This window comes from Oncorhynchus keta, chromosome 18 (assembly GCF_023373465.1).
Source record: "Oncorhynchus keta strain PuntledgeMale-10-30-2019 chromosome 18, Oket_V2, whole genome shotgun sequence".
Lineage (NCBI taxonomy): Eukaryota > Metazoa > Chordata > Actinopteri > Salmoniformes > Salmonidae > Oncorhynchus > Oncorhynchus keta.
Window position 1 is genome coordinate 21,189,476 of NC_068438.1, and position 27,258 is coordinate 21,216,733.

Here is a 27,258-nt window from a genome sequence, read left to right on the forward strand (position 1 = left end):
AGATTTTAAATTTTTAATACATTTGCAAAAAATTCTAAAAACCTGTTTTCGCTTTGTCATTATGGGGTATTGTGTGTAGATTGATGGAAAAGGGCAATTTGAATCCATTTGAACATAAAGCTGGAATGTAACTAAATGTGAAAAACTGTAAGTGGTCTGAACACTTTACGAATGCAATGTATAGGGAATAGGGTGGCATTTGGGACGCATGCAATGTATAGGGAATAGGGTGGCATTTGGGACGCATGCAATGTCAGTGACTTACAATGTGAGTGACATTATTGACTTTGGTAAGCTTGTTAAACTGTAGCGCCAAACATAGCAAAGAGATTGGGGCCTTTGTTTTCACAACGCATTGTTTTCTCAGCCTAGAAAACATCACACTTTTTCTGACTGGTATTTTATCCTCTAAAACGTTTTGATGCCTCATGAGGTCTGTCCACTCCTACTTTACTTCTTTCTTCATCTGTCAGGGTCCTATTGGTCCAGCTGACATGGGGTTTAGGCTATTTGACAGCCACTTCACCTCTCCATCGATCTCACACTTTAATCTAGTCAATTGATTAACCCAGTAAAAATCCACACGTAGCGGAGTTCACTATGTGTGTTTCCATTGGCTTAGTTCGCACACTGTGCAAACCGAGGACACAGACCATTGCACAAGAAGGGATTGCACAAGGTACAGGTGAGATCATTGCTTCAGGTTTTTACACTTTTTCATATGCTATCGTACAATAACATTTCCCTTTTCTCTGACAGACCCACTACTTTTGATTAACACAATAATAGCTTTATTTGCTGAATCATGTCTTTGTGATGAAAAGGTTTCGCTTGCCTGTCAGTCTGTCAGCATGTGATGCTAATGGGCTGTGTTTCCACCCAGGGAGAGAGAGGGAGGGAGGAATGTTTAAATACAACAGGCCAACAGGCAGAAGCCCTGAAGGCTGCCTGGCCCAGCTCTGATGTAGAGTCATGGGGTAGTAGAGCAAGCACAGACCTGAGGCTTATCACTTCTGCAATCAACTGTGAATCACATGCCTGTACCACCGTGTATGCTGGTCTTGATCTGTGTCCCAAATGGCACCCTATTCCCTACTTTTGGCTAGGGCCCGTAAGGCTCTGGTGAAAAGTAGTGTACTGTATAGGGAATAGGGTGCCATTTGGGACGCAACCCTGGTTGGCGACGACAAAACGCTTATCATAGGCCTTGGCAATTAGCTCAATACCTCATGAGCAAAGGAGAATAAACACTCAAACGATATAAAAAAAACGATTATCCCCATGATATAGGGCAAGAGCAGCCTTACGTGCCTAACCCATCCCATACATGGGGTCATCTATCTTGCGTTAGTGTTTGTGAACCAAGGCAGTGTCACACGCACGCTACTGTGCCGTCTCTGTGGGAATGATACAGTGCTCCGGCCTGGTCTTGACAGGGACAGTTATTGGTTTGTTCTGCCCCATAACTTATTCCAGGATATGTTTCCCAATCACTATGGTAGCCTACTGTAACTTCTTCCTGGATGGGCCTCCCCAACACTATGGTCACCTACTGTAACTTCTTCCTGGATATGTTTCCCAATCACTATGGTAGCCTACTGTAACTTCTTCCTGGATGGGCCTCCCCAACACTATGGTAGTCTACTGTAACTTCTTCCTAAATGGGCCTCCCCAACACTATGGTAACCTACTGTAACTTCTTCCTGGATGGGCCTCCCCAACACTATGGTAGCCTACTGTAACTTCTGATTTCCTCTGCTGTCCCGTGGAGCTTACAATCTAATTGGTATGTCTCCCAAATGACACCTTTTTCCCTGTTAAAGTGCACTACTTTTAACCAGGGCCTATAGGATCTCATCAACGGTAGCATACTATGTAGGGAAGAGGGTGCCATTTGGGACGTGGGGAATGCCTTGTGCTGTTTTGTTGATGCAGGCTATAGGCCTACTCATCTCTTTTTCTCTGCTCCCTGACTTTTCTTTATGGCTTTCCAATCTCCCACACATGTAATAACACTGAAGTCCCTTTGATGCAGCATCACCAGTAGGGCTGACCCCATTTAGTCGACTGGTCGATTGTTTGGTCAATAAGCTGTTGGTCGACTAAGATTTCTTAAGTCGAGCAGTCACAAAAAATAATTGTTCATGCCTTACGTGCCTAACAAGACACCTGTCTGATTCGCGCCAGTCTCTGTGGGCTAATCCATTGCGGAGGCCATGGGGATGGCACAGTCCATCATTCTAAGACATGATGTGATACTAAAATTGTATATGGTTATATTATGTAAAAAATAATGGTACAACACTAATAAATCTAATTATTTTATATAATGCGCTTTCTCCCGCATTGGATACGGTCACTGTCCACGGTTCTGAAACATAATCTTCAGTGCGCTGTAGAATTGGCACCTTTCCCTATGTTGCTATGTGCATAATAGCAAAGTTAACCAGCATATTGCGATTGAAAACAATGCGGGGAAGGCAGATGCAGCAGAGACGAGGACACAGGACATTTCATTTGGTTTATAATCAATAGCCAAACTGTTAAATGTGCCTGGCTTTATAAATTATCCATATATATCTACAGAAATAATAAGACCGATCTTGCTTATTTGCCTGTTTCAGTTTTGTTTATTAGCCTGCTGATTCCGTGAGCACCAAGCCTCATGCAAAGGCAAAATGTCGGATAAAGCAATTTCACAGATTCGGCTGTTTTTAACCTTTGCTATGCTGTAATAAAGGCTTTAATTTTTCTTCTCGTTAGAACAGCCTGGTATTGCTTATAATTTATTTAGTGCTGTTTACACTGTTTCAAACAGGCAGAAAAATTGCACATAAAATGCATGCAGCTCTCACTCCTATGCCCCCCTTTTTCTTGATCTCCTTATTTGTATTTTTACAATTATTATTAAGATCATCATTATAATAATCAGTAATGTCGTTATCATTAGTGGTCTTTGTATAACCACCATCGAGCTCTAGGCCTAAGAGTCCTGTTTACTCTTAATACCGTAACTTACTTTCAATATATAGGCTACTGTATCAATCAATAGATCATTCATTCATTCATTCATGCCATTACACAGCATACGAGACATTCATGCTTTGTAATGAAATCAAGCATTTTCGTTTTTAAATTAAATAACAAAGGGCGCTTTGAATAATTAGCCTAAACAATAAATAAACCGCAATTCACAAATACATGCAACTGTTTTTAGTCTGCTGTAATAAAGGCTTTATCTTATTTTTTTGTTAGAACTGACTCTCTGATACACTTATTGAGTGTTTACACTGTTCCTAATGGACAGAAAAAATAATAATATTGTAATCGAATTGCTACTCTTAGTCACACATAATACTCAGGCAACGCTTGCTCCTATACCCTCCGTTTTCTTGATATCCAGTAGTCAAATGTCTTCCACAGACTGGACTTCCCCTTTCCCTCCTGAGCAACCAGGAAACATTTGCCCGTTTCTAATTTCTTTTTCACATCCTCCACATCCATTTAGCTGTCGACATTACTGTGTTGGGAGTTTTGTGATTATCATAGGCTATAGGTCAGGCCCTATTGGTCACATGCATGCGACACTTACATGTTCCCCATAAAGAGAGCAAGGGTTGTTTGTCGTAAACAAATGATGGATTTCCGTAACAGAACCTTTCAGTAAGAAACAAGTAAGAAACTAAATGGCTGAAATGATGTAGCATCTTCAGCACGGACAGCGCAATAAACACTTGCTGTTGTGCCTTTTCGCTGCAGTAGGGAGGAGAGCGAAACAACGTGCGCAAATCACACAGGCACTCGCCGTCATTTCTTTTAACTGTGTGAACATCGGACTCTTTCTTGAGTCATTTGTCTTAATTATTTAATCAAACAGTGTGCTTAAAGTATCAGACAAGCTCTGTGCATATGTAGTTGATTTTATTCAAACACATATGGTATGTCAATATATGGAAAAATAAGTCTAAACATTTCGTTCAACTTATTGGTCAAAAGAACAGGATGACATTTTTTTTTTAGTCTGGGACAACCCTAATCACCAGCATTATCAGTTCCTCCGCTACCTCCTACTTCCTCTCTCCTTCCTCACATCCTGCTTCTTCCTTCCATCCCTTTTGCAGTCTGGGAAAGAGAGTTTGCAGCAAGTAAACAAAAAGCTTATTGCAGTGAGGAAAGAGTTTGGAGGGAAGAAAAAGGGTATGATTGATGTGGTCTGAGACCGTGGAGAGGGGGAGGGAATCTGGGTGAGCAACATTGGTCTCCATTAAAGCCAGATGAATTGACTTCTGTCCATTGTGTGTGCAGATTGATAGGGGAACGCAGAATAGAGGCACTTTTGGCCAGGGAGTTATCTAGTGTCTCTTAAAGGACTAAATGGGGTTGGGGAGTACTGGTGCCCAGTTCTGTGTGTGAGCCAGGCCTACTCTGGCAGCTGGGCCTTTTGAAAAAGCGTGTGTGTTTGTTTGTGTGTGGGTTCAGCTGGACTAGTTATGAATGGCTCAGTGAATGAGGATCTCCAGTCCCCAGCCCCACACACATCCTCTAGTCACTTCACAGAGGCCTTCATAGACCCTCAAAGTTGTCCAAAGGCATTTATGTATGTATGGCACACGAGGATACAGAAGGGGATGCGGAGTGAAAGGGATTTTTGCTTCGTCTATTGCTGAGCACAACGTAGTTCACTGTGCTTCGCTGAAGGGGGTTTAGTTAGCGGAGTGAAATCCCCCAGGCCTCTGCTCTGTTCTACTCTGCTCTACTCTGTTCTCTGGGTGGGTGGTGAAGACCTCTCAAAGGTGAATATTGCTGTTCCAGCTGATGAACTGGGAATGGTGGACTCTAGAATCCGGCTATAAACACTGAGGCAGTAGTAGCCCATACAAAGGAGTGACTCCTAGACACTGATCTTGGGTTAGTTTTGTATTTTCATCCCACTAATGGTTCAGGTTAGGATTGATGGAGGGGAAGCTGATTTATTAGATCTGTACCTAGGGGAAACTAGAGAAACTACCCCAGAGCTACCTGATATACAGTAAAAGAGAGGCAGGGTGGACACACCCTGACATGGAAATATCCCAATGTAGGCTATCCCCTTTGAGAGAAACTAAACCAGTACTTCCTCACACTTGCATGGACTTTGAAGTGATCCATTGTGTGAAAGTCCACTGATCTTTTCAAGTTTAACATGTCAGTTACACATACTGTATGAATTATAGCTCTGCCCTTCAGAATGACTCCATGACCTATATGGTGCTCATTCACCCAAATCAACTGGTACAGTAGTCGTTACTGTACATGGACACACTGATTTGATGGCCTTCACCGATATGGTCAATAAAAAAGTACTCGTTCTGTATTCCATTAGGTTTTTCAGAATTAGGCAAACTCCGGTAACCTGGGGAATGCATTAATCCTTTGTTGTCTGTAATGGATGACCTCACTAAAACAACAAACCAACAAGGTTGTATTTTGTCAACCTGTATGGAACTTACACCACCAGGATGTTTCTATTGCCCTGATAAGAGGTTTCTGTTGTGGGTGTGACTGTAAAACAACGTCTACACTTGCAAAGGTGATGATGTGTGCTTGTGTTTGCGTGTGAGTGTGGCTGGGCGTGAGTGTATGTGGTTGAGAGAGTATTGTATACTCACTGAACATTTTGTGTGTCACTCACATGGCGTGATATACAGTGCATGCTGAAACCTGAAGTCACCCATCCATTTATCTTTAGGGCACCATCTTTTCTCATTCAGCTCCTTGGCAGAACATAAGCCTTACTGTTCTCCAAGCGTTTTCCCATAAGAACCCCTGTACCATGAGAGGAGTGATATGGATGTGAGCCAGGACATTGCAGGATGATGTCATTGTATGGGGTCTCATGGGAGGAAGCTGAGGGGCTTTAGACGTCCAGCTGTGATGATGACATCACTGAGAGAAAGTTATCGGTCTGTTTCGTACAGCTGCAGAGTTCCTTCACATAGACTCTCTCCACATGGACTGGACGGCCCAGTTGCTATTGTCAAACTCCCTTAGTGGGAACTAGGGGTCATTTGGTTGAATTTTCTGCAATAGTTATTTTCTTTGCCTTGGTCACTGGCGTAAGGGCTTCGTGATGCTAATTGTTGGTCTAAGCTAGGAAAATGTGAGTAAGTCTATGTACTTTTTTCAGGACAAAATTTCACACCTCTCAAAGAGGGAAAGCACTTAAAATTCTTGTCTAGCCTCTTCAAATGCGCCGACAACATTCCTGCATCAAGGCTCTTATCTTCCCAGTTCTCTTTATCAACATTGTTGGTCTTATACAAAGTGTGCATGAAGCATCCCTAGAGCAGGTTTGGGACTTGCCGAGACTCGTTCATGGCTATAGGAGGTCTTATTCAAACAGCTCGGAATCTGTCAGCTCTTCAGGCTAACAAAGGTGGTAGGCATTCCAGTTATGCAGCGGAGCACCTTGCCCCTCACACAGAGAGCATGCTGGGGCCAAGCTGCCAGTCCCAGCCCTGTCACTAAAGCCTGAGCAGTTGGCAGCCCTCCCAGCATGGCCAGTGCCTACACGTGCATGTAATGTGAAAGGGCTAATGTAAGGTGTTTATTGTGAAACATACTAGCCCTCACGTCAGACTACATCAGGATTAATGGACAATGTACAGTGGAGAGAGTCTGAGTTAAGATTGTGGGAACTGGGAAGTGATGAGGGCTGTTAGGAGGTGGATGGATAGGCAGATTACCCTAATGACCAATTCAAGGTTACATAGCGGACATGGGAGGGTCTGCTTGGCCATGGCACAGCTTGTGCTTAGCTGTTCGAACCCCATTCCACTGCTCGGCTACATCACCGCACTGCTCCCTGTTGAGCTAATTGACTTCCCCCAATCTGTCTGTGTTGTGCAGTATCTTCTGCACTGGCTGTAAAGCTGACAGCCCCTCTGCAAATGAACACATGCATACACATGCTCAGACACCCACATATTAAGCTAGTATAATGCATTAATTAATGTATACAATTTCTTCCCCAAGAGAGGCTACTGACTACTTTCTATTAAACCTAGTAGTCATGAGTGCTATTGGAAGCGTGTCTGTGAGGGGTAGTTGATGTTGTGATAGGCTCATTAGCGGCAGGCAGGCAGCTGACTGACTGACTGACCATTGGTTCTGGTTGCTGAGTGGACGCCCAGGCATGTGAAGAATCTGTGTCTGGGCTCTGAAAGGAGAGCAGCTGGCCAATGGGACTGGAACGTGGGGAAGGCACCTGTCTTAGTGAAAGGGTCCACTGTAGACCAGAACAGGTGTTGGCATAGCAGTTAAGCTTTTCACTAAAAGCATACACACACATCCTGAATTATAGTCATTTATTCGGGAGAGGCCCCTTCAATGTTAAGGTCATTGCCATTCAACCCTAAGCCTTTCCGTTCAACCCGCTCCCCCTGGCCAGTGAAAGGGCCGTTGTGATGATGGCTCCCTTCCTTCCTGCCCTACCTTAACATCAGCTAGCTCTACTTACTGTGTTGGACAACTAACTAAAACCCCAATGACCATCCACCACCACCACTCTCTGTCTGTGTGGCATCCTCCCTTCTCTCTCACAGCTCATTTCAGATATGTCAACAAGGCACAATGTACAGCCTCCTCCAATCCTCCCTTCTCCTCCCCCTGCACAGATGGGCTATTGATCCTATGAAAGAGCCGAGCGGAGTAAGTGACTAGCTCACGTTCGAGGCCAGATGCATCATTCACTACCGCTCTGTTTAGGATCAGAGAGCATTTGTCTCATTGCAGCCTCTCGTCTCATTCATTTCTTAATTAATTTCCCATTTCAACTTGGCTTTTGTTCAGTGTCGCTCCTTTCAGTCATCATCCGGACCTGTAAATCAATACCGTTGAACAAGAGAAACCTGCTGAATTTTCTCTCTCCCTTGCTACCTTTAGCTCTCTCTCCCTCTCTACAGTCATAGAAAGCATGGCCAGACTTATGTACACAAATACTGTAACACTAAACTGGGCCATTGTGCTTTGTTTATGTTTAGTCAAATTCACATGGCTAATCGTTCTCCCGCGTCGCACTCTCTCTGTCTCTGATTCCAAAAGCAAATGCCTTAATGTTGTCACTCCTGGCAACATGAGCAGCTTAAAGAATGCATACAACAGGAGCACTGCCTTCTAGGTGTTTCGACACAAAGGAGTATTTTTGACGTCACTGCCTCGCCTGGCTAAACAAAGAAAATACATCCTCAAAAACAGGAATGGACAGCAGCTTGAGCTGCAGCTGAATGCTGGTTTCAAACATGTATGGCTCAAGGAGAAGGGGACGGAGGGAAAGAGAAGACTGGATTTCAGGTTATTTTATGTCACTGTCTGAATGTTTGTGGGCTTCAGATTCAGGCTGATAAGGGAAACAGGAGCCACAGCATGTCCGGAGACGAGCTTTCTGGCCTTATCGTGTGTGTGTGCACACGTGTACGTCGCCGGCTACACCACAGACAGCAGCCCCCTGTCTGCTTACTGAGCTCTCTCTCACACAAAGAGCCTCACCTTCCCTCACTGTTACCATGGCCACAGCCAGCACATGGCCCTCTCAAACTGTCACCAGCAGTGAGGTGCACAGCTCAGATACACTGACTTGAAATGCATTGGCTTACTGACAAAACAAGAAAAATGGCTTTTTCCTAAATGTCAGATAAATGGAAATGCAGGTAGAGCAGAAATATAAATGATTATTATGTAAGGCTGTTTTTGCTCTGAAGTGTCACCATAGAAAAGTGCCACGGTAAGGTGTCCTTTTGATCACCTTTTGAAAGCAAGCAGCATTTAGTGAGGGAGTTTGAAGAAGGAGAGGTAGAAATTTTGGACCGTTTTGTGGCTGTGAGCAAGGAGGAAGCCTGTGATGAGTGACTCATGACAGACAAGGGAAGAGAAGACGCGTGGTTCTGTTCTGTGCCATCCGCCGCAACGATGACTGTGTGCATCCCAAATGGCACCTTATGCCCTTCATAGGCCACTACTTTTGACAGGGACCTATGGGCTCTGGTCAAAAGTAGTGCGCTATGTAGGGAATAAGGTGCCATTTGGGACTCAGACTATTACTCATGCAGAGGCAGATCACACTGCCAGGCAGGCAGGCACAGGGTGAATCCACAATCATTAACTTCTCCACCTTGCACTCCTCCTCAGATGACCACGCCCTCACACAAGTTCCTCGCAGCTTTACTTCTATGGAGGAGTTGAACAGAACTGATAACATGGTGTTTACTTATCTACAAGTTATACCTGGAAAGCACGTTAGGACATAAGGTTCAGCAATTGGTGTTTATAGTTTTGTTTATTTATTTCTCATGGGGAATCTTTGTTGTTTTCCTGATTGAAACATCTCTCCTTCTCTTACCCAACCTGCTAATGAATGGGTTCAACAACACTAAAGGCGTGGCAGAATTTTTCCACAGATGTTCCGTTGGGATTGAGCTAAATTAAGCCTCCCACACACCACACGGCACAGATGAAAGTAGTGTACACACAAATCCTGGTATCTCACTCACCCACATAGGCTTACTGTACATTCAGAAAGTGAGATCAAGGGACAGAGAACAAACCCTCTGACCTCACTGTTGGTAAATCCATAAATAATAGACCAATCTCTATGGATAAAGCACTAAGCACAGTAGATCACCTATATTCTATGTAAACCCTATCATGGTGAAGAAAGGAGAGCAACTTGGAACTTGAACTTGGTGCTGTTCCTTTTTGCATCAGCAGCTCCTAAAAGGTGACAAGAAGGACATTCCTTTTCTCCATTGTTCCCTCCAGACACAAATACAGCCTGCAATGAACCACGCTGGTCTTAACAAGCAACAAAAGGCTTTATGGTTGTTGTGGGCATTGAGTATGAAACAAGAGCACAGTGGTGAATCACAGGTCAGGTAGGTTAGACACAGAAAAAGTATTGCTTTCATCAGTCCTCAATTTGATCTTGTTTGTCTAACTTACTCATCTATTGATGTGCCATAGAAGCAAGGTATGAATAGCTTGATCTTAATTAATTGACTGCAAGCCTTGTCACCAAAGAGGGAGCAGTGTAGCCTAGTGGTTAGAGAATTGGGCCAGTAACCAAAAGGTTGCTTGATTGAATCTCCGAGCCGACAAGGTAAAAATCTGTCGTTCTGCCCCTGAACAAGGCAGTTAACCCACGTAGGCCGTCATTGTAAATAAGAATTTGTTCTTAACTGACTTGCCTAGTTAAATAAAGGTTCAACCTTAACGCATGTTATTGCATTCTGCTGATATATATCACACAGTGAATGTTTTGAAGGCACTGAGTAGTGATGAAAGGTTATTATACAAAAAGAAGTCTCACCAGTGCCATCTTTAGCGAACGCTAGCATTTTCCTACATGTTAGATGTCTATGTGCAGGTTTGAGAGCATATGCAGACTAATCAAAAGATCTGTAGTCCATAAGATATTATTAGTAGCAGGGATGGATTATGTGTTCAACCCACCTGCTGTCCCTGGGGCAGTGTGCTGGGGAGAAGCAGTATGGAGTTGGTGAGGTAATCCGCCTTTAGCCACCAGCTCCCTGGATTAGCACAGTGCTAATGTTGGCCTGCCACCATGTGATCCTGTATGCAGGCCATTGTTGTTCTCCATAATTTGTGTCTTTTTGTCGTCGCCTAAACTTTTTCAATGGACCAGTGTGACAAAAGAAGTTGACACAGGGTTAGAGGGTCAGGACACTTCAGATCATGTTGTCTGCTTTCCTCTGTGTAGTCTCTCTTTCTGTAGGACTTCCCTTACATTTACATTTTAGTCATTTAGCAGACACTCTTATCAAGAGTGACTCACAGTCAGTGTGTTCATCTTAAGATAGCTAGGGGGAGACAACCACATATCACAGTCGGTGTAAGTAAAGTTTTCCTCAAATTAGCTATCAGCAAAGTCTGTGCTAGTAGGAAAAGAGAAGTGCAATTTTTATTTTTCATTTGTTTATGACTCATCCTTGCTCTGTGCGAGGAGTAGGAACAACAGTCACTGTTATGAGTGCATTATTTCAGTGATGGACAAAGCACTGGTTTCTACTACACCGTGGAGTAGATGGCTTGGCTGTCCAGGCAATCAAAGGGGCTCTGCCTGACTCACCTTATGCCTCAGTGAGCACAGAATAATGGTCATTAAGGAGTGTGCTCAACCAACAGAATGACTAAATGACAGTATAAAGTGGTCTGTCATGTCAGGGAGCAGGTAAATCAAGATGAACTGGGCTGGAAGGTCAATGAACTGTCACTTGTCACAAGTGACACTGACTGTAGTGTAGCGCCTTGCACTTAGAACATTTTCAAGGATACCTAATTTAGAAACTAAACCGCTAACTGGCTTGTGATAGATATATTACCTGTAGTTGGCCAGCTGCCAGTAATACTTTATGGAGAGAACCTTTTGTCTCGGCTTGGGAGTAACTGATCTCAGTGTGTTTTTAAAATTCTACAAGCACTCAGGGGGAAGATTACTCTGGGGATACATGCTGATGGAGGAAACTAACTAGCCATGGGCGTATTCATCACTCTCAGTACTCCCTGGTGTATTATCTCTGGGCCTGGTTTATAGCTATGGACTCGGCTTTGTATTTCACCAAACGTTCATTTCTAGAGGTTGATAGATGCTCTACTCACCGTACTCTTGCTGTGTTGTTTGGTGGTGGGATGCCTTCTGGGGGAAACCTCTACGGTATACTGTATGTGTCTGCTTATTACATCATACTTCAGTTTTGGTCATAAGTATCAAGGCAACTTTTGTGGTAAGTAGTGAAAAGTTCAATTGTAATCTTGAGCAGTCTTAAAGCTTTTTGCCTTTGTTAGAATGTGCAGTGGATTGACTTACTCTCTCAGGGATGCTGCAGTCTTTATCCCTAAAGTAGGCTGTCCCATGAGGTCTCAAATATACTTCATTTCCCAACGAGGAACCATCTCACCTCTGCATTAAGGAGCTGATACCTCCAGCTAATCACAGGCAGTGCTTTAAGAAGCAGTCCTTTATCCTCCAGGGATGGAATAGTAGTCTTCTGTTTCTCTCATCCCTCAGGATTAAGACCAAACCTGCACTCTTCTCATCTGCCGGATATCCTGACGGTGAATACCTGAGATTAGTGAAGCGTCTGTAAGAGGAGTCTGAATACCTCCTGTGAGTTTGAGAGGGGGGCAGGGTGTTACCTTTACCTCTCAGATTTACTGTGTTGCTGTATGCTTTACTTTCTGGCTCCAGTAGCTGACTCAGGTTGGGCCCTGGTCAAAAGTAGTGCACTACATAAGGAATAGATTGCCAATTGGGACAAATCCTCAGTGTTTGAGGAGTGATGGCAGGACAGTCTCTCAGTCCTATGCTATGTGTGTGTGATAAGACGAAGTGCCTCTTTTAATAAGCCAGTCAGCACCCGGGCTAGTCATAAACCAGTCTCTGAGCCCCTCTGCCCAGCGTTGGTTAGCATTCTTCAGGATTACTGTGGAGGCACCACAACTTTTCAAAAGCAGCAGGCCTCGCGTATTGCAGATCACCCCCACAGCAGACATCTGCCCCCTGAAGCAAAGATGCAATTAGATCTGTCATCAAAACGGCTCAAATTTGCATGTGTGAGGAAATTAATTTACTGTGTGTGTACACTAATTTGAGTCCAATATGTGTAAACTGAAGATTCCACTCTTTCTTCTAGTGCCCCAGTTTACCAGAGTTGTGATGGTAGTAAAGAGAGCAGGAACAAACAGTACTGACAAGACTGTGGTGTTTCACACATCTAATACCTTGACAGGAGCTCTTAACACTTCTTCAGAGGCTAGTGGCTCCTTCTCACATGTGTGCCATGTCAAACCCAGGACCTTCATTGGCCCCTGGTGGTAGCCAAGCCCTGTGAGAAGCTCAGCCCACCCCACTCCACTATCTCTACACCCTGGGTGCATCTCAAATGTTACCCTATTCCCTATATAGGGCCCATAGGGCTCTGGTCAAATGTAGTGTACTATATTGGGAATAGGGTGCCATTTGGGATGCAACTCAAACTAAAGATCAAAGACAAGCTTCTAATTTGTATGCTCTCATCAAGCCCCCATTCTTAGATGGGTTCTCATGGATTCAACTGAACTTCTCAGAGCAGTGATACTGCTGGTCCTGCAGGGTGGTGTGTGTACAGTGTGTGTCTCTAAGGGGTTTCTTGGCTGTGTATACTTTGTCTATGCTGTGAGTGTGTTGAGTATGAGGGCGGCTGCAGTCATGCGTGGTATGCAGCCAGAGCCCAGCTAGCTCTCAGTAGGATTGATGGAACCGTTCTCCATCTCAACCCCCACCCTGGACCAAGATCAGCAGGAGTTAATGAAATTGAATTGATTTCCTTGTACCTCTTTCATGCAGGCAGAATATAATCCTGGGAAGAATTTAGGTGGGGAAATGATGTGGGAAGGCATTCAGGGCTCTAAAGTTTGACCAATTTGGCCGAAATATCCAACCAAATATTTTCCTGTGCGACCAGGAGTTTTATTTTGGGATAACTGTGAGACTATGAAAAACATTTCTCAGATAGTAATTGTTGTAATGACAAGACTTCGCTGCACCATTGTTTGGGTGCCCTAGAGAAACAAGCGAGTGCAGGTTTGTTAGCGTCATGGTTGCACCCTTAACTACAGAGAAAACAGCATGCGTCTAACCCAACCATGGCAAAAGATCTGACCCATATTACCGGCACAATGTTTATCTTTCTATTGTGCAGGGTTTCCCAAACTCGTTCCTGGGACCCCCCTGGGTGCATGTTTTTACATAGCTGATTCAGATGAGTTGGTTATGAATCAGGTGTGTAGTGTTCAGGCAAAAAACGAAACCAAGATAGACCACAGCTTGTTGTTTCCAATGGGAACAAATTAGTCATAGTGGTCAGAACAAGCAAGGAGGTGGGAAGAGCCAAGCACACGTTAGCAATATCCTATTGGCGCGTTCTGGTATACATCTGCAAATTTCCGTTAGGAAATGCCTACTCTGTTGTGTGCAATAACTAAATTTGCTATTGCGCTCCTAAAACAGCGTGATTTAAAACAAACTTTTGCAAAGGGTATACAGTCTACAAAACTTAGTCCACTCTGTTCACAACATATTTTTAGTTTTGGGAACCAAAAACTGTATTGAGATCAAATGTTTAATCAATGACAAAATTTGCAGAATGTCTGCCAAAATCCACCTCGTTCCATCTTCTCCCACTGCCCGCTAGTAGTCTTCCTCTCACTACCATATTTGGTAGTGAGTGGACATGCCAACCAGATGCTTCATGTTTATACATCCAGTGAAATATCTGTCTCCTTGTTCTATCTGTGACTAAAATGTGCACCCAGGGGGATGGCCCCAGGACCGAGTTTGGGAAACCCTGCTATAGCGGATCTCTGGGACAAAACTTTACATTCATAAACCATGTCCATGACCATGGGTCATCCTACAACTAACTACTTGCATTAACCATTTGTTTATACTTTGTTTAGTCATTTTACCTCATTGGCTGGCTAACTATCTCATAACTTTACCACTATATCCAAACATTTGGGGCCCCAGAAAGAATGGAAAAGGGATTGCTTCTTCAGGAAATCAATAGAGAGAAATAGTAATGGTGTCTTTTTGTTGGCACTAACTCCACCATGGTTCGTTGGACAAAGCCTATGGGGGACATGACTGGAGTTTTTGTATGGTTTTTGGATAGACGCCGAAGATGAGGTCTGTGGTAAACACAGGCTTGGGAGATCTTATACGTTTTGTTCTATGAGATAATCTTCATCAGCTAATGTCACTTATTTTGAAGAATTTATGTAATAAAAAACACCATATAAAACAAAGGCTTCATAATTCATTTCTTCATTGTTTTGCCCACCAAGCAAATTTTTGCTACACAAGGTTTATTTGATCTAATAGAAGCTTCGTAATGCTTAAGTTGTTATGAGTGTACTGATATAAGTAGGACACGTGACATCCCGGTATCTTTGAGAGAAAAAACACTTTATATCGGAGTTGCCTCAAGATAGTAGTGCTGAGCGATTTAATTTTGTTTTTTTGTTGACCGATGTCGGTTCAATTATTCGAATTTAATTTAGTTCGTTTTTTTCTGTGAGCTCATCTCTAGAGATATATCAGATCCAACCTGAACTGTGCAATGTAGTAGGGAGTTGTAGTTTCCAACAGGCCAACATTCTACATAGTTTAGTGCATTGAACGTGGTAATTAACTACAATGACCATAATCCATTGCGCATCTACTTATCAGGTCTCTTTCTTTTACGCCTACTACAGAAGACACAGAACAATGCAAGTTCATGAGGGGATATAGTGAGCAGCTATTAGTTTGTGTGGTATCTCTACCAGAAAATACATGATCTAAGTGATTTGATAGTTGGTATTCAGCAGTCATTAAAGTATGCCCTATTTACTTTACCATTCCAGTGTTTTACTTGCTATATTGTATTTACTTTGCCACCATGGCCTTTTTTTTTGCCTTTACCTCCCTCATCTCACCTCATTTGCTCACATCGTATATAGACTTGTTCCTACTGTATGTTTGTTTTACTCCATGTGTAACTCTGTGTCATTGTATGTGTCAAACTGCTTTGCTTTATCTTGGCCAGGTCGCAATTGTAAATGAGAACTTGTTCTCAACTTGCCTACCTGGTACAATAAAGGTGAAAAAAATAAAACATAAAACTTTGAACTACTAAAATAGTGATTTTGTCTGACAGAATAGGCAGCAGCTCTATAGAGATGATGATTTGGAATGAAATGATAAAGTCATCAAATAAAACAAATGTAATATACACAACTGAAATATTTTATTAAAGTTATGTTAAGTGATAAGCAGTAATGGGCAGTCACTACCTTCATGGGGCGGCAGCGTAGCCTAGTGGTTAGAGCATTGGACTAGTAACCAGAAGGTTGCGAGTTCAAACCCCCGAGCTGATAAGGTACAAATCTGTCGTTCTGCCCCTGAACAGTCAGTTAACCCACTGTTCCCAGGCTGTCATTGAAAATAAGAATGTTCTTAACTGACTTGCCTGGTTAAATAAAGGTTAAAAAAAAAACAATTATTAAAAAATGGGACTCATTGTTTTATTCTGTGTTACCATGATTATTTAAAAAAAATAATTGAACACATGAGTACTAACCGCTCAGCACTACGAGATGGCTATGCATATTCATGGCATGAGGCTAGTAGCATAGCATCTCTCCATTGAATACAGGTGGTTCACGTCAACCCTCATCGAATATTCAAAAAATGATTACAATAATGAGATGTATCCACCAATCAAAAGAAAGGATAGGCAGGAGCTAGACAGACCGCCATGCCGCTTTGTGGACAACGACTCCCATTGTTAGGGCGGAGAAACATGTATCTTGTCAGTATATCCATCATCTTTGATCATGACAATACATTAATGACAGTTCTCTTGCATGTCATCATCAAAAACCTGACGTTTTTAAAGAGACAGTGTATAATTTTCAATGTAATGCATCTCAATAGGAAAATAGTGCTTTTACACAATGTAGAAATATAATATTCCACAAATGACTTTGTAATTTCAATGACAGGTATTTGTATCAACATTTTAGCTTTTATAATAAACTGTGTTTGCGGTGTTACATATTAGTTTCTGGGGCACAACATCTGCTTCAAAAGTAGCTAGAATTCATATAGGCCCAATATATCCTGTATCTCAATCAATGTAAAAAAATATATATATATATGTATGTATGTTTTTCTGTTGCTCCTAAATTTCATGTGGCGCTCCTAACATTGTTAAGTTGGTAGCAATTACATTTTTTTATTTAGAGCCATGAATACATTACATTTGCTAATGTATTTATCTAATGCAAGTACCATCCATGTACATGTAGGCTAAACAGTAAAGTAAAATCCACCCTTGTATGCAGTCCTTCCCATTGGAAGAGGGTTCATTACAAACCCAATGAAGCGCATAACCCTGCCAGCTGAGCTATAGATCCCCAGTCAAGGTTAGCCGGTTCAAGCGAGTTCAAGGAAACCATAAAACAAATCAGTTGACAGTATTTTCAAACAATTGACTATTACAAAAATACAAAGTCGACAAGAAAGGGTTTCATATCGCGAGGTCTGCTGGGTTGGCAGTTGTGGCTACGTTAAGATTCTAAGGCCCTGGTTCCCCTGATGAAGACTCCATGTCTATAGCACAGTCACATTGATGGAATGAGATGGCAACAGGGATTGTGAGGGAGTGTAAACTTAGTCTCCCCTCCTCTCACACACTTAACCATGGATTATGGTGTCTGAGAGACTTGAGCCCAATTTGCAGATGGCTGCATCCTTCCCTCCCTCCTTCCGTTCCCCCTCTCCTCTGTGCCCTGGCAGGTGGCTGCATCCTTCCCTCTCACCCTCCCTCCTTCCGTTCCCCCTCTCCTCTGTGCCCTGGCAGGTGGCTGGATCCTTCCCTCTCACCCTCCCTCCTTCCGTTCCCCCTCTCCTCTGTGCCCTGGCAGGTGACTGCATCCTTCCCTCTCACCCTCCCTCCTTCCGTTCCCCCTCTCCTCTGTGCCCTGGCAGGTGGCTGGATCCTTCCCTCTCACCCTCCCTCCTTCCGTTCCCCCTCTCCTCTGTGCCCTGGCAGGTGACTGCATCCTTCCCTCTCACCCTCCCTCCTTCCGTTCCCCCTCTCCTCTGTGCCCTGGCAGGTGGCTGGATCCTTCCCTCTCACCCTCCCTCCTTCCGTTCCCCCTCTCCTCTGTGCCCTGGCAGGTGGCTGCATCCTTCCCCCTCCCTCCTTCCCACCCCCCTCCTTCCCTGGCAGGTGGCTGGATCCTTCCCTCTCACCCTCCCTCCTTCCGTTCCCTGGCTGTGCCCTGGCTGACTGCATCCTTCCCTCTCACCCTCCCTCCTTCCGTTCCCCCTCTCCTCTGTGCCCTGGCAGGTGGCTGGATCCTTCCCTCTCACCCTCCCTCCTTCCGTTCCCCCTCTCCTCTGTGCCCTGGCAGGTGACTGCATCCTTCCCTCTCACCCTCCCTCCTTCCGTTCCCCCTCTCCTCTGTGCCCTGGCAGGTGGATGGATCCTTCCCTCTCACCCACCCTCCCTCCTTCCGTTCCCCCTCTCATCTGTGCTCTGGCAGGTGGCTGCATCCTTCCCTCTCACCCTCCCTCCTTCCGTTCCCCCTCTCCTCTGTGCCCTGGCAGGTGGCTGGATCCTTCCCTCTCACCCACCCTCCCTCCTTCCGTTCCCCCTCTCATCTGTGCCCTGGCAGGTGGCTGCATCCTTCCCATCCTTCCCTCTCACCTTCTCCCTCCTTCCGTTTCCCCCTCTCCTCTGTGCCCTGGCAGGTCCCTCCTTCCGTTCCCCCTCTCATCTGTGCCCTGGGAGGTGGCTGGATCCTTCCCTCTCACCCACCCTCCCTCCTTCCGTTCCCCCTCTCATCTGTGCCCTGGCAGGTGGCTGCATCCTTCCCTCTCACCCTCCCTCCTTCCGTTCCCCCTCTCATCTGTGCTCTGGCAGGTGGCTGGATTCTTCCCTCTCACCCTCCCTCCTTCCGTTCCCCCTCTCCTCTGTGCCCTGGCAGGTGGCTGGATCCTTCCCTCTCACCCACCCTCCCTCCTTCCGTTCCCCCTCTCCTCTGTGCTCTGGCAGGTGGCTGGATGCTTTTGGGAGTCAGTGTTTTCTGTTACGCCGGAACACAGTCGACTTGCATCAGAGCTGTGCCACTATGAGTCACAGTGTATCCTAACGGTGTAGAGCAGACGCTCCTGGATTCAAACCGATCAACCACCTCAAATCCCCCCCTGAACAGTGTGCAGATCCTATTCCATTATGTATTCTCGGGGAACTGCCTGTGGCTCAGAACAGACGTCTGATATCATAAAAGTCAAAGAACTAGCCGTCTGTTCCTTTTCTTACAAGGATGTCAGCGAACATAGCTTTGCCCATTTTTTTTGTCAGTTTTGACGTGCTAGCTTGTTCCCCTAAGCTCTACTCGGGGAAAAGAGCTGCTGCCATGCATGCAATTCACAGCAGGATCCAAAAGCTTAATTTTGACACTATTGCAATTCTAAAACCCTTGGAAAATATACTTTAACACAGTATTACCCTTGAACAACTGCCTGCGTTAGTGCTGTTAAACAAAAGATGGCATTTGAAAAACAAATTGATATTTCGCTAACCTTTGAACGTGCCAGGACTGTGTGAATTAGCTGACAGATGTGTTTGGAGAACTGCAAAGAAAAATGAATGTCGTTATGTAAGTGGCGTGAAATCGTGCCGTCCCTTGCATCTAAACAACTTCCATCTTTGTGCATTTTTCTACAGAGCTGTCCCATGATCAATACCTGCGTCTGTAATGGCACCCTTTCCCATATATAGTGGTATACTTTTGACCAGGGCCTGTATGGCTCTACATAGGAAAAAGGGTGCCAGTTGGGAATAGGGTGTCATTTGGGACACCTACAGTATGTTGGAGAGAGCAGGAGGAGCAAGAGCCATGGAAACGCTACCAGACAACTACCCACACATTTGTATGAGGCCTAGTCGGCTTTCCTCCACTAGCATCATTTGTGCTATTGTTGTGCTATTGTTGTGCTATTGTTGTGCTAATGTTGCTAAGAGCAACAGTAGAAAGACTCATGAAAAGTCTTAAGAGTGTCTGTCTGTTTTTAGAGTAGATACAGAAAACGTAGGTTGTAGATCCAAACTGGATCTTGAGGAACTAGGCCTAATACCTATAAGGCTGAATCAACTCTTGTTGATGTCTGTGACCTTCAGATATACAGACATGGTCAGTTCACATTAAGCTGTCACTGACTGGACATAGACATTGCAAACACCAATGATGTGAGTCAGATATGATTTTACAAATTACATTTGCTGTACAAGCATGTCCTCTATGCATCAGTCAATCAAACCTTGATTAAAAAAGTCAAAACATAACAAGATGTATGTACTCAACTAAATTAAACTAAAATAAACTTCACAGCATGTTGATTCAAACATGCTTCCTTGCTGCATGTGAAGTACTGTAGCCAACTGTGGATTTATCCCAAAAACCCTAAGGATATGACTGGCCTATCAAAGGTCATGGGTTTCTGCACAACATAATCCTGTTGAACTGTTTAACTCATCTCTGATTCATTTTCATGCGTCATGCTACAGTAAACTAAACTCCAGAATTCTCTGAACCAGAGGTAGTGAGGAGTTAACCGGTGATGTCATTCATGCTTAGAGAAAGTGGAGGTAGTTCCTTCTCCTCCCAGGGACAAAGAACAAGGCTGATGTGAGCCTCCCTGTGTCCCAAGTGGCACCCTATTCCCATATGGGTCCAGGTCAAAAGTAGTGCGCTATGTAGGGAATAGGCAGCCATTTGGGATGCAAACCCTGCCTTTGTCCAGGCTGTAAACTGAGTCAGCATTTAGCTGGAGTAGGGAACATTACCCTCCCATCGTATCGGGTTCCATAGACAGAAACACCTGCTTCACCCCATGTCCTCCACCTCCTTCCTCATCCAGGAGATCCCTCTGATTGCATCAAAACAAATTGCACACTTTGCCCTATATCGTGCACTTATTTTGACCAGGGTTTATAGGCCTCTAGCCAAAAATAGGACACTATAGGGAATAGCTAGCCAAAAATCGTGCACTATAGGGAATAGGGTGCCATTTGGGAAGCACATTCTGACTGTTCTTTGGCTAGGGGGCATTCTTTCACCCGGTCACTGCCTAATGACTCTCCCTGCACTGTCCTACAAACCTCTTCACTCATGTGGATATGGCCTATACTTCGGATCACTTCTCTAATGTCATTTGCCTCTTCTATAAATAAAAATATATTTAGTCAAATGTGTTAGAGGGTCTTCATCTTTGCATGAGAGGCCTTTAATTATCTCTAAATGCTACTACTGGGAATCGTATAAACAACAGAACATGTAGTTGACGACCGGTCATTTCATTTAACTGGCAAGTGTTAAAATGTTCTCCCCTTCAGCATTGCACAGGATAGGTTTAAAGTGTATATATTATATTATCCAATACAGAATGGCCTTTAGCGTTGTGTTTCTGTAGCGTGAGGCAGCTCGATGTACAAGTACACCTCCTGGACAGGAGGCTAGTCTGTCAACAGGCAGACTTGTAAAAGGGCAGTTATAATGACAGTCTCATTACTGTTGGAAACTACAGGCTGATAATTTGATGTGAGTTGTAACACACATACACATACAAAAAACTGTTGGATTTGGGAGATTAAGGGAACTCCTGCTGAGATGAAACAAGATTCCTGTTTTCTCCCAACATTCTGGCAGCAGAAGGAATTGGGATCAGCTGGGAGACTGAAAGCCAGGAAGCCTGAATAAAGGGAACTGGTGGCATTTAAGATCTTGTTTGTGTAGCATAGTTAATCCACTTCTTTACTTGAAAAGAAAATGATTTGGCATGAAGATGAACATAAAACCTCAGAGTAAGCTTCCAAAGCAGACCAGCAAGCCAGGCCTGATACAGTTACTAGCCAGGCCTGATACAGTTACTAGCCAGGCCTGATACAGTTACTAGCCAGGCCTGATACAGTTACTAGCCAGGCCTGATACAGTTACTAGCCAGGCCTGATACAGTTACTAGCCAGGCCTGATACAGTTACTAGCCAGACGACCCAGTCAATTTTCTTGATGAGATCTGAGTTTGAAAAGACCTCTGCTGAGTCCCAAATGACCTATGGGTCCTGGTCAAACGTAGTGCACTATTTAGTTAATAATGTACCATTTGGGATGCATACAACCTCTCACAGTAATAGTAACACTCTCTTTTGGATGTTAATGTGTCGTAGACGTCCTGCTTTCCAGAACTCTCAAACTCCTCTGAGAGGTGTTTGTTTAGCTCTCCACAGCCATTCCCTCTATTATTGTAAACATGGTCAGGGGTCTCCCTGGTAGTCAAGAGATCAGGCTTCAGGGTCATTCTTAGGCCTCAGTCGGTGAGGTAGCAGCCATCAGGAGCCATCTCCTCTTTCTCTGTGTGTGATGGCTGTACTGTACTGTCCCTGACAGGCCGTTTGCAGTCTTCTGCAGGCCAACCAAACCTGGGGGCTTTGTCTTGTTTTTCTCAGTGGCCGTCTGCCTATCAGGAGGCATATGGAGGGTGACCTTCAGTCCTCATCACTATCACTGGGCTCAATGGATGGCTGTTTAATCTGCTCTCCGGGCCTACAAGAGGTTTTGAGGGCAAGAGAGGGGGTGCAATTAGGGTCTGGGGAGTGGGGGATGGTCCAGGGAAATACTAGGGTAATGCTGGGGGGGGGATGACTTTCACTCATGGAGGGGAATTGGGAAATGCCCCTAATTAGAGCTGGGGAGAAGGCTGTTGTCTAACCAGATAAGTGGGGTGATTTTGAACATGTAATTAGCTGTGGGGCATACTCATCTGGCCTTCTGCTGTTTTGGTCCAGGGGCCTGCTGGATCTGATGTTGGCCTCCCTGTGCTGCAGCACAACAGCTGTGGAGCCTAGGCTACTCTCACAATATGAGAGACAGGGAAAGGATGGGAACCCATTGACATTTTAATGTGCTGATTATATTAAACACACTATTTGTATTTATTATGGATCTACATTCTACATGGGTTCCAGCCAAATGAAGGCAGTTATACAATTCTAAAAGCATTAGAACACTAAGTGTGTGCCCTCAGGCTCCTACTCCACTACCACATATCTACAACACAAAATCAATGTGTACAAGTGTGTATTATATTGCGTATGTTTGTGCTGCTTCACAGTCCCTGCTGCTCCATAAGGTGTATTTGTATTAGAGGTCGACTGATTAATCAGAATGGTCGATTAATTAGGGCCGATTTCAAGTTTTCATAACAATCGGAAATCAGTATTTTTGGACACCGATTTGGCCGATTTTAAAAATAATTAAAAAAATACAATTAAAAAAAATAAGTAAAATAAAAAAGTTACACCTTTTATTTAACTAGGCAAGTCAGTTAAGAACACATTCTTATTTTCAATGACGGCCTAGGAACGGTGGGTTAACTGCCTTGTTCAGGGGCAGAACAACAGATTTTTACCTTGTCAGCTCGGGGATTCGTTTTTGCAACCTTCCGGTTACTAGTCCAATGCTCTAACCAGCTGCCTTACATTGTACTCCACGAGGAGCCTGCGTGGCAGGCTGACTACCTGTTACGCGAGGACAGCAAGAAGCCAAGGTAAGTTGCTAGCTAGCATTAAACTTATAAAAAAACAATCAATCTTCACATAATCACTCGTTAACTACACATGGTTGATGATATTACTAGTTTATCTAGGGTGTCCTGCGTTGCTTATAATTGATGCGGTGCCTGTTAATTTCTCATCGAATCCCAGCCAAACGGGTGATGATTTAGCACTGTCGTTGCACCAAACCTAACCTTAAACATCAATGCCTTTCTTTAAAAATCAATATACAAGTATATATTTTTAAACCTGCATATTTAGTTAATATTGCCTGCTAACATGAATTTCTAATTATTAGGGAAATTGTGTCACTTCTCTTGCGTTCCGTGCAAGCAGTCAGGGTATATGCAGCAGTTTGAGCCGCCTGGATCGTTGCGAACTGTGTGAAGTCCATTTATTCCTAACAAAGACCGTAATTAATTTGTCAGAATTGTGACGTAACATTGAAGGTTGTACAATGTAACAGCAATATTTAGACTTATGGATGCCACCCGTTAGATAAAATACGGAACGGTTCCGTATTTCACTGAAAGAATAAACGTTTTGTTTTCGAGATGATAGTTTCCGGATTCGACCATATTAATGACCAAACGTGTCACGGGATTCTTCTGTTGAAGGAGAGGCGGACCAAAACGCAGCGTGGTTATTTTGATACATCTTTAATTAAGATGAAAAATAGAACAATATACAAAAACAAGAAATGTGAAAAACCGAAAACAGCCCTATCTGGTGTAACAAACACAAAGACAGGAACAACCACCCACAAAACCCAACACCAAACAGGCTACCTAAATATGGTTACCAATCAGAGACAATGACTAATACCTGCCTCTGATTGAGAACCATATCAGGCCAAACACAGACACAGACAAACTAGACACACAACATAGAATGCCCACTCAGATCACACCCTGACCAAACAAAACATAGAACATACAAAGCAAACTATGGTGAGGGTGTGACAAAACACTCGTATTTCTGTGTGTTATTATGTTAGAATTAAGTCTATGATTTGATAGAGCAGTCTGACTGAGCGATGGTAGGCAGCAGCATACTCATAAGCATTCATTCAAACAGCACTTTTGTGCGTTTTGCCAGCAGCTCTTCTCAATGCTTCAAGCATTGAGCTGTTTATGACTTCAAGCCTATCAACTCCCGAGATTAGGCTGGTGTAACCGATGTGAAATGGCTAGCTAGTTAGCGGTGTACGCGCTAATAGCGTTTCAATCGTTGACGTCACTCGCTCTGAGACTTGGAGAAGTTGTTCCCCTTGCTCTGATAGGGCCACAGCTTTTGTGGCTTCGAGGGTAGCTGATGTCGATGTGTTCCTGTTTCGAGCCCAGGTAGGGGCGAGGAGAGGGACGGAAGCTATACTGTTACACTGGCAATACTAAAGTGCCTATAAGATCATCCAATAGTCAAAGGTATATGAAATACAAATGGTATAGAGAGAAATGGTCCTATAATTCCTATAATAACCTCAACCTAAAACTTCTTAACTGGGAATATTGAAGACTCATGTTAAAAGGAACCACCAGCTTTCATATGTTCTCATGTTCTGAGCAAGGAACTTAAACGTTAGCTTTCTTACATTACACGTACTGCACTTTTACTTTCTTCTCCAACACTTTGTTTTTGCATTATTTAAACCAAATTTAACATGTTTCATTATTTATTTGAGGCTAAATGGATTTTTATTGATATATTATATTAAGTGAAAATAAATGTTTATTCATTATTGTTGTATTTGTCATTATTACAAATAAATTAAATATATATATATTTTAAATTGGCCGATTCATCGGTATCGGCTTTTTTTGGTCCTCCAATAATCAGTATTGGTATCGGCATTGAAAAATCATTAATCTGTCGACCTCTAATTTGTATCTATTTTTTAAATTCTAATTTTACTGCTTGCATGAGTTACTTGATGTGGAAAAGAGTTCCATGTATGTGGTTACTGAGCTGTTCTGTCTGCAGTGCTTCCCCAACATGAGTGATTGGTTAGTTTGTTGTTTATCAGCCTCTCACCCTGTATAATCATTGATTTGTACAAGTCAGGCACTGTTATCTCTGCCCTGTGTATCCTAGTAGGCACATATTTTTCTCCCATGAAACTGTGTCCTAGTTGTAGTGAAGCTGTTGGTATCAGTAGTGTTGTTGGTTTGTGAGTCAAGTGGACAGGGTGCAAGGACCCTGCGGGTGACCAGGCTGTACTGTATGTATGCAAAGGACTTTTCTCTTTTTTCTGTGTTACAATATTGTTTATCCTCTCACAGCTGCACAGTGCTGAGTGATTAGAGGTGGGCATTGAAGTAGTCAAGGGCATTGAACGGTAATTAGTGCAATCTTACTCCACTGTAAGGAGGCCTTCAAGTATTCATAGAAATGGTTTGTCAAGAGAAGGGGAATACTTGTATAGAAGCTATTATTATTCCAATGCCCCCACCTCTCTCTGCTAATGTGCATTCACAAAGTGGCAGTGAGCTCCACAAACAAGCTGGCTGGAGAGTCGGGTAGCATTATGAACAGCGGGCCAAGCAGATGAATGTGTGGCTGCAGGTCTTTCTCTGCGAAGCAGGGAGGGAATCATCCTGACAGCCTGTGACGATGCTCTTTTCGCCTGTCTGCCTCTGTGTCAGGTAGAGCAGAGGAGCCGTCTGGGTAGGTCTTTAGCTGTAAACCCTGCTTTCCTGCACTGCTTACATCTCCCCTGTCTAGTCCAGCAAGGAGCACCTTTCTCTCTGTTCCTATTTCCTTCCTCTATATGGGGAAACAGTCACTACACATCCCCATGTCCCAAATGGCCGCCTATTCCCTATACAGTGTACTACTTTTGTGGGCCCTGGTAAAAAAAAATTGTGCAGTATGTAGGGTATTGTTTGGGATGTAGCCCACAGCTCTGCGTCATGCAGTCCGGCCCTGTGGCACTAAAACTTATCATCAACATCAAATAGATGAGGCTCGAATGACGGAGATGAGTAAATGATTTCACAGTACATAGATGTTCTGCTGACTGGGCTCTCTCCCCCGGGGATCAATCATGTTTTTTTTTTTAAAGCTGCAATTGTTGTTTATTAATTGCTCTCCAGCTCCCTGCTGACAGAGTGACCCTAATGGACTGGAATTACTGCTGTCTCGTAATGCATTAAACTCACCTCCCTCACCTCTATCTCCCCGTCACCCCTCTGGTCTGTTGTTCTGTGTGCAGCTGATTCCACAGCAGCTGGGGAGACAGGCCAGGCATTCCAGCCAGGGCAAAGTGCAGGGTGATCATTGATCATGTGTGTCCCAACATCACAAGGCCCTGGGTCTCTGGTCCACTCCCATTGGCCTCAGGCTCTGTCATGTGACATTGAGGCCAACTAGACTACAGGGTAACAAGGGCCCTGGTCAATAGGCACATTGTGTGCATCCCAAATGGCAACCTATTCCTTAAATAGTGCAAAAGTAGTGCACTACATAGGGGATAGGGTGCAATTTGGGAAGAACCCATTGTAGGACCCTGGGAGCAGAGACCACTGCCCTCCCTGCCCCCTTCGGGCTGTTTGTTTTCCCATTAATCTATTAAGGTACTTTGGAGAATGGAGAGGTCAGATGAAGTTTGTTCATTAAAAGATGTCTTTTTGTTGTTTACCTAGTACATGGTAGTAGGACAGATGGAGCTTCAGGGCCTTGTTGCTTTAACCCAAATCACTGAGGTTATTTTAGTCTCTCTCACACCCGTAGGCAATGAAAATGTATGCAAAACAAAGGAGCATTTCACCATTTGTGTTACAGTACCTCTATCAATATGGCCATTGTTGCAACAACATGCCTGTCTGTCTGCGGCCTATGATAATGACATTGCGATCTCATGTATGTGCACTGGGCCACGACGAAAGGGATGTACATCCTCATCTCATGTCACTGACTGACTGACCCTCTTGATCCCCCTGATCCCTGACCCAGCCACCCCTATGGCTCAGCAGGGGGCCTGCAGCCCACCACTACACTACCGACACATCTCTTTAAAGGGTGCACACATCGAATGTGGATTTCCCGTTCGTCTATCGATCGT

General features: G+C 44.0%; 1 protein-coding gene across 1 annotated transcript in view; it reads left to right on the forward strand.

Moving 5' to 3' along the window:
- LOC118397446 (TNF receptor-associated factor 4-like) overlaps positions 1 to 27,258 on the forward strand; it is a 51,999-nt gene that overhangs the window by 13,166 nt on the left and 11,575 nt on the right. The window lies entirely within an intron of this gene.